This window comes from Chiloscyllium plagiosum, unplaced genomic scaffold, assembly GCF_037043375.1.
Source record: "Chiloscyllium plagiosum isolate Xiang-an unplaced genomic scaffold, Cpla_swu_hap1 HiC_scaffold_6, whole genome shotgun sequence".
Classification (NCBI taxonomy): Eukaryota; Metazoa; Chordata; class Chondrichthyes; order Orectolobiformes; family Hemiscylliidae; genus Chiloscyllium; species Chiloscyllium plagiosum.
The window spans coordinates 107,758,436-107,764,435 of NW_028270144.1; positions in this window are offsets into that span (position 1 = coordinate 107,758,436).

A 6,000-nucleotide genomic window follows, 5' to 3' on the forward strand; every position below is an offset into this window, starting at 1 on the left:
ACCCTGTGGTATACCACTAGACACAGGGAAATTCAAACTGAATTAAACAGTCCTACTGGGGAATTCATGCAGGACCATGAGAACATCGAGATCAGCACAATCCTTTCTCTTGATGTAAATAATTATTCAAAAACACAAATTAAATGTGACTATTGTGAGAAACAAAAGCTCACTCACTTTAATAATTTCAGTCCGAGACAAATATCTGAATCCGCCATTTATTTATACACCTATAGGTGGGTGCCCTGTCTCATTACCAGGTAAGGTAATGACAAAATGCACACCAAATCCAACAAACTCTCGAAATTTATACAGTTTGAATCCCCATATTTTTCCTTATTCCATTGTTTGTTCCCTGCTTCGCTTACGTCACTCATTTCCTTAAGACTGATCCCACAACTTCTGTTTATCCTGTTTTGTCCGTGACAAACTCTTATCTCTGACTCCCATAAGGGTGTTTGACGTCAGTCTATTGTAGATTATTGATTAGGCATATCTTTTCTTCTATCAGCATCTATTTCCATCCAGAGGCCACTTTGACCTCTTTAATTAGGGTTTGTTCCTGTGTCTCTGTACAAGCGAGGAGAACAGATGTTTTCCTGTTTGCCCATATATCCACCATTGTTCTGTATTCATGTCTCATGCTCACATATCCTTTCTTTTTGCTGAATATGTATTTTCTCATTCCTATTCTGTATCAGAATTTATACTTGCAGAAATAACATTAATTCATTTATATCCCACAATTTCCCCTTTTTCTTTTCATTACTATCTGTTATCTTCTGCATTTTTGTCTCTTTTTTTTTTAAACATTGTTCCCAAAATTTGCAAGCATCATTTCAGAGATTTCATCCATCTTAGTCTCACTCATTTCCTTATTATTTAGTTGATAAAGTTCCTCTGTCTGATTCCCCTCAGGGGCATTCGTTTCATCAAGGCTGTTTCAATCAGCCTCTGGGTGAGCCCTCGTATACAGGGTATGACACAACAGCCACTGGCCACCAATACCCCGACTACTACTATCAGGGAAGTAAGGATAAAAACCACCACCCCCTTTCTCTGCTAAAATCATATCAAGGGCTATTCTATTTTCCCATGCTATCCTACTTGTCGCATCAAGCTGTTCTGATATTCCTTTAACCGCCTCTCTTGTATCATTTATAAATCGCTGTTGATTATAAAAGATGTAATTTATCCAGTCTACATTTTTATTAATTGTTGCCCACCAAAAGAGAGCTGACTCAAAGCCTGCTGCAATCTGGTTACGAGCCTTGAATTCAGGTACTCCCCTAGGGACTCCTACAGAATCAAGATAAATCCTGTCATCAAAAGAATTATCTAACAGTAATCTCTTACCCCTTCCCTTTTTCCCTACTATCTTTTCCTTCTCAAATGCCAGGGTAAATGGAATTGCCAATTGTACAATTGCGCATATCCCTCTCCAATCCGGAGGTAGGGTGGGTCTCAATATTTTTCCTCCACAGTACCACCACAGATCCGCTCGGGGAACCTTTAATGCTGAGTAGTTCCCTCCCTTCTCCGTTTCGGTAACATTCTTAATCTCTGTACATAATTTCAGCTCCCCCAAATCTCTCGATCGACTCGTACCTCGCTTGTGCACACATGACGTGTGATTTCCAACTGCGGCGGAAAATGTGGGGGGAACTTTTGCATCTTTCTCCTCCAAGGGAGGGAACATCAGAGATAGGGAGGTACAATTCCTATCATTCCATGCAGTCTCATCCTGATACAGGGCTATCATACATTTCATGCCCTTCCTGTCTTGCTTCCACCCAAGCGGAAAGGGAACCACCTGGGCCACTGGCCTACCGGAGGCACATGCATAGCAATTGCTTTTGTTCAGACTTTTTACAGTATACTTTACCCATTCAACCCAGGCATTTGCATCCCCGTACCCAGTCTCTATCTCGATGGTCTGTTTCAAATCCTTTACCTCTATAATTTTTACTACTGTAGGATCATTGGGAGGGGTGAAAGGTTGTATCTCATTACCCAGTAATTCTACCCATTTTTCCCTGTCCTATGCTAATTCGAAAACAACAGCCCACAAACTCCTTCCTATTTGCTTTCATTTCAATCCCAAATGTTTCATTTAATTGTACCTCATAAGTGCCACCTCCCAAAACCGCTCCGTGCCATGTGGTTTTTCTTATCGTTAAATATATGGGGTTACACTTTTTATCGGGACAATCGGTGCTGGTCGAAAGGGGGCCCGGTGTATTGTGACAAGACCATTATACCAGGTACCATCCCCGAGGCCATCCCCATAGGACTTAAGATGTATCTCTGAGTTGCGGTATTGTCTCTGATTAGCTACATTCCCACAATTTACTAAGCTACATATATCAGTGTCTATTACTTGTGGATTATCAGACTCAGGAACCATTAATAATACATATGAAAATGATATGTGACAAAATCCTAATACCAAGAGGGCTAGCATCATAACTCTAAGCATTCCCAGTATTCTGATCATTATGCTAAAACACAAAAAGGCTTAATATACAATCTTACAGAAATAATCCCGCGCTCGCATCGCCACTGTATAGTCAATTACTCAAAGTCTCTTTAGTCTGAGTTTCAGCGGGTCTTGCGTTGATTCGGCTGTCCAGACTTCTTCCTCAACTGGAGGGTCCACTGGCCCTTTGATCCGAGTATAATGAGTCCAGCCTTTCTCCACCGTCCTTATTGCCGTTTCGGTAGTCAAAAGAGCCTGATACGGCCCTTCCCAGTCTGGCTGCAGCTTAGTCTCTGTCCATGATTTTATTAAGACCCAATCTCCTGGCTGGATGGGATGAACAGCAAATTCAAGGGGCGGAGTCTGTGCCAATAGACCCTGTTTTCTGAGGAAAGATAAAGAGGAGGACAAGCCCAGTATATACTTCTTTAAAAACAAATCTTTAGTTTCGGGAATTGGCAATTCTCCCTGTGTTCCCAGATAAGGTAATTCAAATAAGATTTCATAGGGGGATAGTCCCAAATCTTTCCTCCGCCAAGGGACAAGCCCAAAAGGCATCCTTTAAATCTATCACACTAAACCATCTGTAATCATGAGGGATCTTACTTAATAACGTGTAGGGGTTTGGCACTACTGGGTGCCTGACCTGCACTATCCGATTTAATGTTCTCAAATCCTGCACCAATTGATAAGTTCCATCAGATTTCCGTACTGGTAGAATTGGGGTATTATAAGGAGACATACATGGCTCCAACAAACCATCTCTAATCAGTCCCTCAATTACTGGCTGCAGTCCTCATTTACCTTCTATGGAAATAGGATATTGTCGTTCACAGACAACGTCCCCTTTCCGTTTTAAATTTATTGTAAGGGGAGGGATCTGTAGTTTTCCACGATTCCCTTCTCTAGCCCATACAATAGGGTCTATCTCTCTCTCTGCATCCTCTGTCAATATTGCCAGTTGTACAACTAATTCTTTTTCCTGAATTTCAATCTCCAGTCCTATAAGGATAATTAGGTCTCTCCCCAGTAAATTACTTCCTATATCAGGGATATACAGCAGTTCCCCTGTGATCCTATCCTTAGAACCTTCTATCATCATAGGTTCAAATACTGGAACAGTAAATCCTTCCCCTTTCACCCCCGAAACAGTAATTGACCGTGTAAACATTTCTACTTTCTTTGGTTTAAAATTCAACGATGACCGTGCTGCCCCGTATCTACTAGGGAGATTACCTCCTCCCTACACGGTCCCACCTTCAAGTTTATCAAGGGTTCCTGGTGGGCCCCCGAGGGCAGGAACCCCTGACACCCCTATTCTTCATCATAATTCATAAGCGGAATTGCCTTTTTCTTCCCTTTGTAGATCAGGATACTCCCGCTTAAAATGCCCTATCTTTCCACAATAATAGCATCCTTCCTGTAGCGACTTCCATCTCTGCCCCTGTCGCTCAAACCCTCTATCAAATGTTCCCCCTTGTCCTCTCCCTCTTTACAAACACTTTCTGTGCCTCTCTCAACAATTCATCTAATGGTTTTTCGCTCCATCCTTCTATCTTCTGTATCTTTCTCTGTATGTCTGGCCATGCTCTTGTCACAAAATGTACTTTCAAAAGACCCTGTGCCACTGGGTCCTCAGGGTTCATTCCAGAGTATTTCCGCATTGAGTCCCTTAATCTTTGCAAGAAAGCTGAGGGAGTCTCATCTTTCTCCTGTCTAATTTCAAAGGCTTTAATCAAATTCTGTGACTTCGGAACTGCCTCCCTTATTCCTTTTAGAATCAGGTCTTTCAATTCCCTCATTTCTTCTCTATGCTCTGGGTTTTGGTTTTCCCACTGGGGGTTTCTGAGGGGAAACTTCATCTCTCCCTGTCCAGCATCCCCATCTCCAATCGGGTGTTCCCTGTCCCATATTTTAATGGCAGTTCCTCGTACAAGTCCCCTTTCCTCCCCAGTAAATAATATATTCAAAATAGACATTAATTCAGCCCAGGTATACAGACTGGGCCCCAAAAATTGATCAATTTGTTCAGACAACCCCACCGGATCCTCAACCAGGACCTCCATTTCCTTTTTAAATGTTCTGACCTCCCCACTGGTGAGGGGGCACTTACAAACCCAATCTCTTTGTCCCCTATGGGCACCTCCCAAAGGGGATAAGTCGTTATGTTTTTCCCCTTTATCTTTTTTTTAAAGAAATATTGCAATATTTCTAGCTCCCCATAACTTCAAACACCAATTCATCAATTTATGCTTGACTAACCTTCAAAGCCTGTTCCTAACTTATAAATATATTTATATATATTTACGTTCATTTATTCAGTATTTAATAGTCAAAATACAAAATGCATACAGTTCCCAATTTTGCAATTCACTGTAATTACCCAGTTTTAGTCCTTTAATTTAGATCCAGAATTAGTTTTCTTAAATAGTCCTGACCAATCATTGCTCAATTACAATACTATAGGTCGTAAAATAATCAGAACTTGCCTTAAAAGAATTTGTCTACTCAAGTTTTTTTTAAAAAAAAAACTTCTAATGCATGAACAATGGCTGAATCCAAGGTCACAGATATTAACCATAGAATTTTGCTTTTACTACAATCTAATGTTGAACTGAAACTTCAACTGTCCTCCATAAATCGCTTTTATGTAAAGATAAAAGAGATTAGTTAGAAACTGATAGTAAGGCAGTCATGATCTGTAAAAAGAACAGGAGTTATCATTCCTTTTTTTTTTCATAATCACAATAGAATCCTTAACCTTAAAAGAAATCATGTTAAATTTCCATAACAAAAATCAGATTCAAAACAGTCCTGGAACACAAGCTCCAGGGAATAAAACACAAACATTCAATCACCAACAAACAAATGTTCACTCAAACCAAATCACAAAGGGTTAAACTTCCTACCAGCTGTACAGCTCTTTTCATTCTCTCTCTCTCTCTCTCACACTCTCTCTCTCTCTCTCTCTCTTTCGCACATTGACATATAAACTCAGATATTCACAAACCCAGTCTTCGTCCGATCTGTACTTTGGCCAGAAGACAGCGGGACGAAGAATGGAGTCCTTAGTCCATACAAAGCAACAATATTTAATCATCTTTCTCCCTTGTACAAGTATTATTTTGCCAATTTCCACAACATCCTGCCCAAAGGACTTTCCGGAGGAATGTTGTAAGGGACCCCGCCTCCATTTCCATTGCCTTTTCCTTACTTTGTTTCCCCGGAGGCTTTTTCCTAACCCAAAGCGCAAGCCATATTGAGTTCCTTCGTTAGTCCCTTATTAACTACTAAAACTCAATCCCGGCCACCAAGGCAATACTTAAAAGTCAATTTTCTTACCTTGGTCTGTGCACAGAGTTGCCTGGCCCCTTTTGTCACCGTATCTTCTATCGAGCTCCTATCACTGTCTGATTCAGATGTCTCTCTTATAGGATTCACATCAGTCACCCAAGGGAGCAGACCAAACCGGGACACGAGACCGCTCCTCAATGGGGAACGGGACGCGTCTTCCCAGTGTC